Raw genomic sequence first — 13,713 nt, forward strand, 5'->3', positions numbered from 1 at the left:
TTGTGAGGATCTGATGAGACAGGGTGTACCTTAGCCCTTTCTCCCCATTCACAACCAAACTTCTTGAAAGAGTTGTGTCCCTGTCTGGTCTCCTCTCTCTCACCTTTCACCCTCCACTGGTGATATTCTCATCAACGTCACAGGTAGCCTGATTGTTGGGAAAGCCTGTGGACGTGTTTCTGTGTATGGGTCTGCATCTTACTTGACTTGTCTGCAGCATCAGTGAACCCTGACTGCTTCCTTCTGGAAATACGTTTTCCCTTGGCTTCCATGACACCACCTTCTCTGGGTTTCTTTCTTCATCTCTTCTTTTCTTTCTCGTTTTTGCATAGCCCTCTTCCTCTGGCTGCCCCCTATATGTCTGTGCTTCTTGGGAACCTGTTTAGGCCCCTTCTCATTCTACACATTCTCTTGGGGGTGATCTCTCCTGCTCCCATGGCTGATAATTCTTTTTCAAATCTGTGGCTTCATCAGATAGATTGAATTCAAAGCCCATACATGCACCCATTTTGGTAATTCATCCAACTTCCCTACTTTTCCCCAAACTTCTCCTGTGTTCCCAGTTGACTACACCAGGAACTTCAGGTCCAGTTTGACTCTTACCCTTCCCCTACCCTAGCAATCTATTCAACAGGACCTGATGTTTTCACCTGAAGAGGCAGGAGCATGTGCTGGTTAAGAGCAGGGGCCTGCTACTAGCAGAGGGATCTTGGGTAAATTATTTAATTTCTCTGGCCTCAGTTTCCTCAGTATTGACCACTTCATAGGGTTGTTGCATGAATCAAGTGATACGGCAAGTAAATTGCATGCTACAGAGCTGGACATGAAATAAACACTAGCTATTGTTAGTAATTACATCCTTAAAATCTCTCCAATCTGTATACTTCTGTTTATCCCCCACTGCCACTCATAGTTTTGGCCATCTTCATTTCTCCCCCGCACTACTGCAATAGTCCCCTTGCTGATCACTCTGCTTCTTTTCTGGTCACCTACCAATCTATCTTCCACAATATAGCCAGAATAATATTTCTGAAATGTAAATTTGATTATATCTCTTCCATGCTGAAAGCCATTAGATGGCTTCCCACTGCCCTCAGGATAAAGTCCAAACTCCTTCACTGCTCCAGTTCATGTTTAAGTGCATCATCCCTCTCTTCTATCAGGGTCTTTTCATATCCTTTGAGTAAACCACTTCTCTCCACTCTTGCTCCCTCCTTTATCTGGTAACTCTTGATAATCTTTCAAATCTCGGTTTAGAAATCCCTTCCTCCCTTCCTGGTCACTTGAGACTGGATTAGTCACTTCCCTATGCTCCCACAGTACCCTGGAGTCATTCACTTCTATGTCCACCTGTAGCACTGAATTGGCATTACCTGTTTCTATGCCTATCTCCCTAAAAGTATAAGTCCCTGAGGGCAGGGAATATATCTTTTTCACTACTGCATTCTCAGTGCTCAGCACAGTTCCTGGCTCATGGTAATTGTTCAATAAACATTTGTTGGATGAACAAAAATATTCTCCAAAAGCCAATAGCCCACTTTTATCTAGAAATGCATATACCATAATTTTTTATTCAAATATAAATCACATACCTGTTTACCTTAAGATTTCTACAGCATATGTAAATCAACATAAGAAGGCAATACTAAAAAGATATTCGTTCTTGTCCACCCATTGTTGCTTTTGTATCTCCCACACATATAAAATTATTATTTTTCTGGTTCTAAATATCAGATACTTAATGACAGAAATTCAGCACTTAGTACAGGGTCCAGGAAGAACTGTCATTTAGGGCCCAGAGCCAGAGAGTGTCTGTTTTTCCAGAGTACATTTGAAAACAAACTATCATGATGACATAATTTGCGCACTGTCTGCTGTTGAAATGCTGTGAGGAATGTCATGAGCGTAGTTGGCTAAACTCTGGAATAGAATCAGAGGAGAAGTGAACTGCTGCAAGGTAGAGACTGGCTGGAGCGTTCACCCGATGAGGAAGAAGAGGCCGACTGGTTCCATCCCTCTACCTGGGTCATTGCAATGCAGTTGGTGGGATATCTGTTTGGCTGACTCTTTTCTGCCTCTACACTGTCTCTTGAAAAATGTTTTCCTACCACCTCAGGAATAGGAAAAATGTACTGCAAGCCAAGATTTTACAGGCAATATTGTGAAATTGGACATGGTGATGTATCATGCTCAGAGTATTTCTGAGCCTGGTGAACCCCTAACTTATATTTTTTCTGTTGTGGCCTTATTTTGTATCTTAAAACTCTTAAGAAGTAATTTTTGAGACATAGGATATAGCCAAGAACTGGAAGAATCTTGGCCAAATCTCAGACAAGGCCACCCAGTCAGAAATTATCTAGGACTTGGGATCTGAAGTGGACAGCTGGGATGTTTGAATCCCCAAGGCCCAAGCCAGTTGGCATTTAAAGACTGAGCTGTAGCCATAGACAGCTGAGAGGGGCCTGTGTGTGTCTGCGTGTGTGCACACGCACGAGTGTGTGTATGTGTGTGTGCGTGCATGTGTGTGTGAATGCGGAAAGAAAATATGTGCTGGTAAAGAGATCCATAGTCAGCTCTCACCTCAAACAGTCATACCCTCATTTCTTTCAGGAAACATTGTATGTTTTCTATGTCCTATGCTAGGTACTGAATTTCCTTCATTAAGGATCTGATATTTGCAGCCAAAAAAATAATAATTGTGAGTTTGTGTGTCTATGTATGTGTGCTATGAAAGTGACAACTGGTGGCCAGTGGAAAAACTCCTGGAACAATATACCTCAGAATATATCCAAATGAATGTCAGATGTTGCCTCCCTGATCCCTCCTCCTATTTAAGGATGATAAAATCAAGACAGAAGGAATGCTTGTCTCCCTTTCAATTGCATAGCTAAGTTGGAATTCATGTCATGAACTACTCAAGTTCCTTTCTGGAAAGAGCGTCACTTGCTTCAAAACAGAAATTTAGAAAGCCAGAAGCTCAGCAGCTGTGGAATTTCCTCTCCTCACTCCTATCCATCCCAGCATCATGGACATGCCAAAGCAGTACAAAGTCAGTCACAGGAAAGAACCCTGTTCTTGGAGAAAGGAGCCCAGTCCCTGGGCTGGTGGAAGATGTGCTCCATCTTAGTGGTACATTTTTCAGTCTTAGAAAGATTCTGTTTTCTTCTGAAAAAAGGTTAAGAGTTTAACACTATTGGGAGTCAGGGTTACATATGATCATTGGCTTTTTAAATCCAAAACATATTGGGACTTTTAGAAGGTTCAAGAAAATGTGGAACCGTTATAGACTATATCTTCTAAGCATTATTTTCCAAGGTTCCCTTGCAGATTTAAAATTCTGATTAAGAAAGTTCTTTATGGCCTGATCTGGCCTCTGTTTATCTGACTTGGAAAAGGGCTTTGGGACATGAGACATTTGTGCATCCTGGTTGAGTGTTCCTTAACAGAGTTTCCTGACCAGAGAGGGAGCCAGGTTTTGTGCGGCCCAAAGAATTTATAATTTTGGTGGGGGGGGGGGCAGGGATTTCTAAGAAAAATAATACAAAAATATCTTACTTTTGTACATTTTACAATAAATTGTGACCACATGAACACATAGTTAGCCCCCCCCCCCCCCCAGTGATGGGTCTTGAAACTTGAACTACATTAACTTCAGGGTAAATCTGCCTGTGTCTCCAGCGTTCCAAAAGATGCTCATACGTTGAATACGAAGGATGCGAGGAGGGTAGAGAGAGGCATGCCGGTGCTGATGGAGGTCAGTGTATTAAGAACAAGAAAGCAAACCTCAAATTGTTTACAGAAATGAGATCTCTCCATAGTACATAAAGCATTAAATTCCTGAAAATGTTGAAAACAAGTTGTTCTCTGCTCTCAGACTGTTCTGATTAGATCTGATATATATTTTTGTTGTCCTAGTCTAGTCTCAAAAATGCATTTCTTTATGATGTTCCATGGATGGAACTGGTGCAATCCAAGATAGCCACTTGAGAAACTCTTCATCACTGAGCCGGAAAATATTCACACTAGTGTTCATCTCTGTGAGTGTTGTTCAGCTATTAACCCCATAGATTTTACTTTTGACTGTTATTTGATTCCCTAAAGGGGGGGAAAAAAGCTCATGCCCTTAAAGCTTATTATTAACCAGCATATTTAAAGGTTTAGAGAATTTAACGGTGTTACATGAATTCTGATTCATGAAGGTATTAAAACAGTGCCCTTTTAAAGCTTAGATGTAACCCATGAGGTGGCTATATATATACTTTTTTAAAGGTCAATATTCTGAAAATCATAACATAGTAAGTAACTAATTATTTTGGAAAACCAGGGCAAAATTTAAAATACATTTACTGAATGTGTAATCTGTGCATTGCTGGCACCACCATTTTCCATGAACAGGAGTTGTGTTGGGTTGTTTAATCACGTAGCTTTAGTAGTAAGGAGCAATTTAAAGGGACAATTTACTTCTTGAAAGGCTTCTAAAATATAGGTGGCTGTTTCTTAAAGGAAACCTGCTGTATAAAAACCCAAACTTTACAAAATGTGGAACTTAAGGAGTGATCAATGACATAATAAGTTATTCTTTCCTTAAAAAGAGTAGACACAGGGTTTCCTTAAATAACATACTTCTCTAATGTAGTTAAATTTGGTAGTAAGAGGCTTCTTACAGCCTTGGCTGCTGGCTGGCTCTGCCCTGGGAAAGTCTCTTCCACACCTCTCTAAGTCACAGTTGTCTCTTTGGCAAAATAGGGATTACAAAATGTTATATTAGCTGTTTCTCAAGATTTAATGAGATAATGTATGGACATGTGACCAACACAGTGGTTGACATGTGACAATTACTCCATATATGCTTTTGAATGTGCTGACTTGAAACGTTTCTTGTAAGCCGAACAAGTTTGCTTCCTTTGGGTCCTTTTATTTATTTTGTGGATTGATGCTTTTTTGTTGTTGTTGTTTCTTTAGGTTTACTAGTAACATTTATGGTGATAAGAATGAAAATTCTCTGTATGCACGTTTCAGTGAAAGTATTTTTAGTGAGCTGTTTTAATAACATTTTATGAATCCATTTATTAAAAATTTATTCCAAATGTAGTACTTTCAAATAACTAGATATAATTTACTTTTAATTGGGAATTCCTAGTTTTTAAGATGCTCCCTGCAAAATTAATCACCCTCTCATGTGCTCTTGGCATATTCTATGTGCTCTGAGATTCTTGTTCACGTGATTCCCCTTTACTAGACATTGAGTTCCTCAAGGGTAAAGGCAATGTTTTATTGATCTTTGTGATGAATTTATTCACCTAGTACATAATGTGTGTCGAATTGACCATGATTTCTTCTACTTAGCTCATAGTGGAAATTTCTATAATTTCTATTTTTTTATTATTATTTTTTTCTCTTCACTCTAACCCTCTCTCTAACAAGTTCCTCCATCCACACCTCAGCTTCGATAACGGCTATATTGTAACAGTTCTCACATTTCTATCTCCAGCACAGACTTCTCCTCTGACCTTCAGAATGAATATGTCCATTTGCATCTCAAAGGTACTTTGAATTGAACGTGTCCTCAACTGAGCTCATCTTCAACCCCAAGCCAGTTTCCTCCCTGTCTTATATGTCTCATTATTCTGGGATGCCACTTTCCATTCAGTTGCCCAGCAGAAACCTAGGAGGCATCCCTGATACCTCCTTCTCTCTTACCTCCCACGTCCAGATTGGTCTCCTAATCCTGCCCGTTTTTTTCACCCATTTGATCACTTGAATCCATTCCCTTCCTTCTATCCCTACTGTCACCCTGGCTCGAGCCATCATCTCTCACCTGTACCTTTTTCTTTCTTTTTCCCATATAGAGCAAATCTCATGTTTAACGTTTTCTTATGAAAACTTTCAAGCCCTCGGAAAGACAGACTAGCATAATGAACATTTATATATGTATCACTAGATTTAGCCATTGTTAATATTTTGCATATTTGTTTCATCTATTTTGTAAGGTATTTTAATGTAAATTAACAAAATAAATACCTCAATATAAGTCTTTAAAAATTAAAGTTATTTTCCTACATAACCACAATAGCATTGTCACATCTAACAAATGACCAATAATTTCTTAAGGACGTCTAATATTCAGTTCATATTCAAGTTTCCCCAATTGTTCCCAAAACATCTTTGAAATGTGATCAAACCAGGAAGATCCCGTCAAGGACTATGTATTGCATTTGTGATTTCTTTTAATCTAGAACATTAGCCCCCCACTAACTACCCCCACATTTTTTTAACTTTGAGTTTTTTAATAGAGCTAGCCAGTTGTCCTTTAGAATGTCTCGATTTTCTGGATTTTAATGATTGCTGCCTTATGGTGTTGTTTAGCTTGTTCCTCTATCCTCATCATTTTCTGTAAACTGGGATCTAGAGCTAAAATACTCCTTTGGATTCAGGTTAAATATTTTTGGCAAGAATCCTTGTTATGGACTGCATTGTGTCCCTCCAAAATTCATATGTTGAAGTCCCAACCTCCAGTACCTCAGAATATGACTGTATTTGGAGATAGGGCCTTTAAAGAGGTGAATAAGTTAAAATGAGGCCATTAGGGTGGGCCCTGATCCAATATGACTGGTGTCCTTATAGAAACAGAAGATTAGGACACATAGAGACACCAGGAATGTGCTTGCACAGAGGAAAGACCATGTGAAGATACAGCAAGAAGGCAGCCATGTGCAAGCCAAGGAGAGAGGACTCAGGAGAAACCAAACCTGTTGACACCTTGATCTTGGACTTTTAGCCTCCAGAACCGTGAGAAAATCAATTTTGGTTGTTTAAACTACCCAGCCTGTGGTATTTTGTTATGCGGGCCCTAGCAAACGAACACGGTCCTCATAGGTGAATTTGCACGCTCATATTGCATCCCATCAGGAGGCACATAATGTCTGATTGTCCCACCATTAGAGATGCTAAGATTCATGGATCACTGAGGTCATGTGGCAACATCTTAAATCCTCCACTGTAAAGTTACACTTCCCTTTTGCAAGCAGGAATCTGTTAGACAATGTTTTGGCACCAGGCAAATATCCAGGTCCCCATGAATGTTTCAACGTAGTACTTTAACACAGCTTCCATTGATGATCTGGCCTGAATCAACTGTTTTATTATCACCAGGATTATTTCAACAGCCTTCTTATTGATCTCCTTCCTTTCACTCCAAGTCACTACTAGGCTATACTATGCCTTTGTATGAGCTAGAAAAAGGAGCCCCCTTTAAGTAGATACACCCAGATTCTGGGATTATGGCTTGACAAGAAGAGCTCAGGCTGTATTTGAGCCTCTATTTGCCCCTTAGTAAGTCCTCCTTGTGCATGACCAGCCTGGGCAACTGTACATGGCAGCCCTGCTTGCCCTGCTCCATTCCATTCTCCACACAGCAGTCAGAGTGAAAAATGCCAATCTAATCGTATCATTCACCTGCTTCATACCATTTCAAACCTTTGCGTTGAACTTGAAATAAAAACATTTTTAAGTAGCCTGAAAATTAAGCCCTGCATGATCTACTGTCCAACTTATCTTCTACTACTCTTGGCCTAGTCCACTAAACTCTACCCCACTGTTCTTGTAGTTCCTCAAATGCACCAAGTGTCTTTCTATTCACATTTGCTCTTCCCTCTTCTTAAGAGCTCTTGCCACTCCTCCCCTTTGCCTCCTCATTCCTCACCCCAGACCAGGTTAGGGGTCCAGGTCTACTCAGCAATCACAGCACCCTGCTTTTTCTCTGTAGTACTTAGCACAGCAGAGACTGTGTCTATATCATTGTCATTTTATCCTTAGCAACTTACACTACCTGGAACACGGTAGATGCTAATTCAGTGTTTGTTGAATGAATTAAGGAAAGGGAGCAGCATAGTATAGTATACTGCAAAATGGGCACGCTGATGTGGACATCACAGAGTCATTGAGAAGATTACACTGAAGAGGATGTCCATACATGCCTTGGCACACAGTAGGTGCTCAGCAGATGTTCTACAAGGCAGCTAAACTATTTATAGATCTGGCGAGGTATTTTTGGGGGTGTATTAGAGGGGAGAAGAATGAGAAAATACTGTATTGGACATCTAAAAATAATTTCATGTTATCAACTGTGGCTTCCCAATATTTGTTCTGCAATTCTGTCATGTCCATAAAAGGCATTTTCTTCTGACAATAGAAGCTTCTACTTAGACATAAACTCTTCTATTCAATTTCCAGATTCTGTAAGGTTCTGTGAGTTTATTGAAGGATCCCAGGAGCAGGCATTATGTCTGTTGGCTCTTTCATGGTTGAAATATATTTTGGAAGAACAAGATTCTACTATGTGAGCTGACAGAACTTGTTTTTGAAAAATCAAGATGGCTAATAGTAGTAGGGAAAGAATCTAATTCCTATTTTAAGGTGTGGTAAGAATCTTTGAGATGTAGGTCGAAACTTGTAAAAACTGGTGTTCCACTTAGCCCTCTAATCATTAGAGTCTAATGGGGTCTGTAAAAACTCTAGGAGAGCGGGCTAGGGGGAGTCACAGCGGAATATGACTGATCTGAAAGGCTTTGTGAGGAGCCATGAATCAAAGTTTGCAGTCGCCTGAGCTTTGAATCCTTCCCTCCAGCCGTCCAGTGACGCCATGCTGGTGGCGTTGACCTCAGGGTCATTCTTTTTTAAACAATTATGTTTAATTTGTGAATGCCATCTCCAAATGCAAAAGCTCTGCTGCCCTGCCCTGATTTCCCCCTGTCAGAGAATGTGTGAATTCACACGCATCCTGTCCTAACTGTGCAGGGGAAAATTCTCATCAGGAGACATTGTCCCGCATCCTGGATATTTGAGAGAATAATCAACTGATAACATAAAAGTAGGTCTCGAAGCAATAGGGCTTCTTCTCTGAGTATGAAAATTGCCGAAGTGTCTTAGGTTATCATCTACTTTACTTCTGGGTTTTGTTTCTCTGCCCAGATTGGGCTAAAAGTAAAACAGGAGGTGAAAGCCCTTACTTCTGTTTGTTAATCTTTCTTCTTCTATCTTTTTTTAAGCAGTCCTCTTTTTTTGGTCCTCTCTTTTGCCTCAATAGAAAGAAAAAAAGTTTTGTCAGCACTCCTGTTTCTTTTGTTGTTTTCTTTTTCTCAGAAGTCTTTTTCTGCTTTTATCCTAATCCCAGTCATGCATGAGAGAACAGTTGTGCTCTGTTGTTTGGCTGTTCTGCTAGTTTTGAATCAGTGGGACTCCCTCTTTGTTCTCTTTATTTTCCGAACACAGAAAGGTAAAAGAGGAGGAATAGGGATTGGGACTCTTAAGAAGAGAAACCTATATTTATTTAGATTTATTTTTGGGGCCATGTCGGTAATAATTAAGGAGTTGCAGCGAATAGAACTGAGATCTCAGTTTCACTACCTAGAACATTTTGTTTAACTGGTATCTCTGGAAAGAATGCATTTTAACCACATGCTTTCGATTTCGACGATTCTTGGAATCTCTAAAGGATTTAATGCATGGCTGTTGCTTTCCCGCTTGGGTCTGATGCTTTGCAGCAGTTGCTTTATGATTCCAACACCGCCTACCTGAGGTGATGCCTGCGTGGGGTTTAGAATGGACTTCAAGATAAGATCATTTTAAAATCACACAAGAAGATTTGCCTGTACCAGAGCACCAAAGAAGCCTGGGTAGCTTTTTATATTTACATTTTTATTTTCGTGATTTTTTTTAAGGCATTCAGAAGTGAGACTTGAACTTCAGATGAATATGAGAGGGCTTCATCCTTACAAAACAGCCCCTTTCTGATGTGATCCAACATGGGCTTGCTCCGGGTTGTCATGGTGATAGTGTAGGCCTGAAAATTTTCACAGGCTCGAACTATGAAGTTTTTGAAAACTGTTTTGATTAATTTTTCCTCTACTCCAACTTCTCTCTCACTTCAACTGTTTTCTCTTTTATTTCACACTTGATTTATGGCAGGTTGCTGTCATTTAAATAGATGTGCATTTTGAAATTCCTCCTTTCTGTGCTAATGCAAAGAAAAAAATAACCCATGCAAGTCATGCTCAAAGAGTTGGTTATTGTTGCTTGCTGGATTTCGACTCTCTGTGGTTGTCGAGCCTAATTCAAAGTAATTCAGGCTCCTCAGTGGGGGCAGTGCATAGCTCCACAGGAAATTATGATAGCAAAAGTCTTCCTGTCGAGCTCTGCACTTGGCACTACAAAGTGCCTTGGGCTGCAGCTACCTGAATAGGGTTGAATTAGACCAGACAACCGCATCATCCCACTTCTTAATCTATTAGAGCGATATACAAGTGGCAATTGTTGATTGCAAAAATGGGATTAAGAGGCTCTTCAAGTGAATTGATTTTCTTGTGAGAACAAAAAGAGGAAAGAGAAGGCTTCGTTTGAATCACACAGCTAGAAAGTTTCATGAATGGGTTCCACTCCAAATGTTAGAATTAAAGCAATCAGTGCTTCCCCTATGGGGTATGCAGGTGAGAGAAATAAACTCCTCTAAAAGAGCAAATTACGCGCAAAATCCAAGTTTAAGGCATTGGCATTGCAAGACTCCCCAGAATAAAGTAGCCACTGGAAAGCTGCCTAATAAAGTGACACAGACAAATGATCCCCGTGGGTCCTCTTTAGCCTTGCACACTAGTGTTGGCTTCAGCTGGGGTTTGTGGGTGACTCAGGTGAGTTGCGGACATTTTTCATGATCTAATCTCTGATTCGCCCATGATGACACTTCTCTCCCTCCCAGGTCGGTATGTCCGCGCTGTCTTTTTAAAAGTCATTTAATGCCTAGGTTTTTTTTTCCTTTTTAGTGTTCTTATATTTTTGACTCTGGATTACTTTGGAAAATGTAAATAGATTCTCTACTAAGTGGATTAAAATTGTTTTACTTTTTGCAAAGTGCCGTTTAGTTTGGAAGGACATCTGTCATAGTTATTTGTCTTCTGAAGGTCAAATGGTACTGTCCGGCCTCTGCCACAGGGTGATCGTACAGGCCTTGAAAACATAAACTCTGTTGATTTAAATTCATATGATGCTCAAAGCTGTAATAAACAACCTCAAGTTGATTGAAAACCCATCAGGATCTTGAAGGAAAACATGTAGAGGATACACACATGAATTCCCATATTCTAATACCTAAAATGATACTAAAGGTCACTCAAATGTTGGTTGCTTTCTGTGGCATATCATGCATCACAAATGTATCTAGAATGATCATTTATCTGGCGGCTTTAGCTGTCAGAAACTCCAAGGGTGTGGAGAATAGAAATGACACACTGATGCCAGCTGGGGCAAAGAAACTGACCAGAGCAGATGGGGGAAGCCTCCTATTACCTCTGCCTTTAGGATCATGTCACATACTAACCAGCAGCAAATAATTTGGAAAGTCCAAGCCCTTTGACAACACAATTGGCGACAAGCAGTTGAAATGTGTTAGAAGAGGCTTCTGTTTGGGAAGATAAACACAACTCTAAGTGACAATGAGCTCTCCGCAGACCTAAGGCTTCTCAGAAGAAAATCCTTGTCAATGAATGTAGGAAATGAAAGTGTCCGCCTTTCCCTCACCTATCAGCCCGAGGGGTGAGAGGAGGATGTGATGATGGCGGAGGCCAACTTTGTTTACAAGCACAAAGGGGACCGTCTCTCCCATCTTCAAAGGTTGCTTCAAAGATCCTTTGGAGAAAAATGGCACAATTTAGACATTTGACATTCCCTATGCATGCTGATGCTGTGACTTCAAAAGCCCAGTCAACCAAGCTGGTTAGCGAGGTGTTATTTATTTTTACCAGGGAATGTTTTTTTTTTCTCCTCTTGTTTTGTTTTCTTAACCTATGGAGTCAGTAGCCAACAGCCACATCAGAAACTGCTTGATGGAGTTGTTACTGTGTTGTGAGTCTGGAAAGACTGCTGAATCTCAGGTCCTGACCTGCGGGGAGCACTGTTTTTGGCAGTAATTTCCAAAGCAAGTTTGAGGGAAAGGGCAGAAACAAAAGAGAACCAGTGCCAGAGGACCCCATGCAGCCAGCAGCACATTGGCTGATGGTTTAAATTTGTTCTGCAGTGTTCCAGCAGCTCGCTGTACAGTCTTTACCTTGGCAGGTGGAGGTTTTTTTTTTTAAAGGGAAGCCCTTGTTTAGACAACGTTTGCACAGAGGCTTTCAATAGACTCACAAATGTGAAACTCTCCTAAGAAGAAAGAACATCTGCATTTACATGAAAATCTAATTGATAGATTTCATGTCTTCCTTTCCCTGCATATTCAAATAATTCTCTTTCTGGGCATATTTGAGTTGCAACAGCCTTTATTTAAAGCTTAATTCAGAGGAATCACAGCTTGTTAGGTCTTTTCTTTCCCTCTGGATTTTCTCTAAACCCCGAAAGCAGAGGCATTGGCCTGCATATAACATAGCAAGTATGGGATACAGTAAGGAATAATTGGATATTTATCATAATGTTGCTTTCCCGGAACACTATTCATTAACTGCCCCATATTTAATTATGCTCAAATTAGCACGGGGGAGTCTTTGGCTAGTGTATTTGCACATGCTATCAATTATGTCCTAATAAATTAATTTGCTTTTCAGGATTCACCAGAGGCACTGGTTGGGCCTCTGCGCTCCTGCTTGACTGTTCTGACTTTGAACAGGTTTATTCAGCTGCTGTCTGCTAAGCCCCACAGAAAAGCACAATGGCTGCTGATCGGCCTTTTATGGTTTATTGGAAACTGGTGGTCCGCACTGCGGCTCTGGTCAGTGATTAACCCGCAAGAAAACAAACTACACAAGGCTAAGTTGATGTTGGAGGAGGAATGAGCTCACTTCATTAAGGCTTGAAGAGGAAACCTTTTCTTCTTCAGTGCTTGTTCAAAACTTTTCAGGTCTCTATTTAATCACGTAATTCTCTCTAAGTAGCAAAGGAAGCCTGCTGCACAGCGAGTGGTCTTTCGCCACATGACAACTTAGAAAGATAAATTATATATAAATATCTTCATGGTTTTGTGCAGGAGGAAACCAATTTTAGTATTACTCTGTGAAACTAATTTACTTGTTTCTTTATTAAAAGAAATAGCTGGGTACGCTCCATGCTATCTCCTGTGCACAAACAGTGGTCTTAATATTTCTTCTGGGCCTCTCTTTCTTTGATAGGGTTATTGAAAACTCAGGTGTAATGTGCCTCTCTCCCTCCCTGTGATTCTAAACAAGGATTTGAAAGGAGAGTGAGGGCAAAATCTCAAGTAATACAGATTATTGCAAAATTGGAAAAAGATAAATCTCTTTCCAGCTAGAATAGAAGGCAGAATGAGATCTGCATGGTCTGGTTCTGTTTTCAAGAAGTGTTATGTTCCCTCGCATCATCTACTCTCTTTCTCTGATGCACGCTCTCTCTCTCAATCCGCTTCACAACCTCGACTTTGCAGACCACGAATAAAAATCATAGCAGATTTAGACGAATCAGTTCAGGTTTTGGCAACTCCCCACTCTTGGGGGAGGAAGGGGGTCTTCATGGTCTTGAATTAGAAGTCAGTCAAGACATCTAATAGGTGAATGTGGAGGGATTTCAATGGTGCTTTCCAGTTTTGAATTTTAGGATGTAACTCACCCTTGTTTTGATCAAGCACAAACTGGGGGTCCCTGTAGTAATTTGGGGAACATCTTACCATCTTCACTCACATTCTCAATGGTATATTTTTCCTATTAGATCTAGAAATAG

Source organism: Equus przewalskii, chromosome X (assembly GCF_037783145.1).
Source record: "Equus przewalskii isolate Varuska chromosome X, EquPr2, whole genome shotgun sequence".
NCBI classification, from domain to species: domain Eukaryota; kingdom Metazoa; phylum Chordata; class Mammalia; order Perissodactyla; family Equidae; genus Equus; species Equus przewalskii.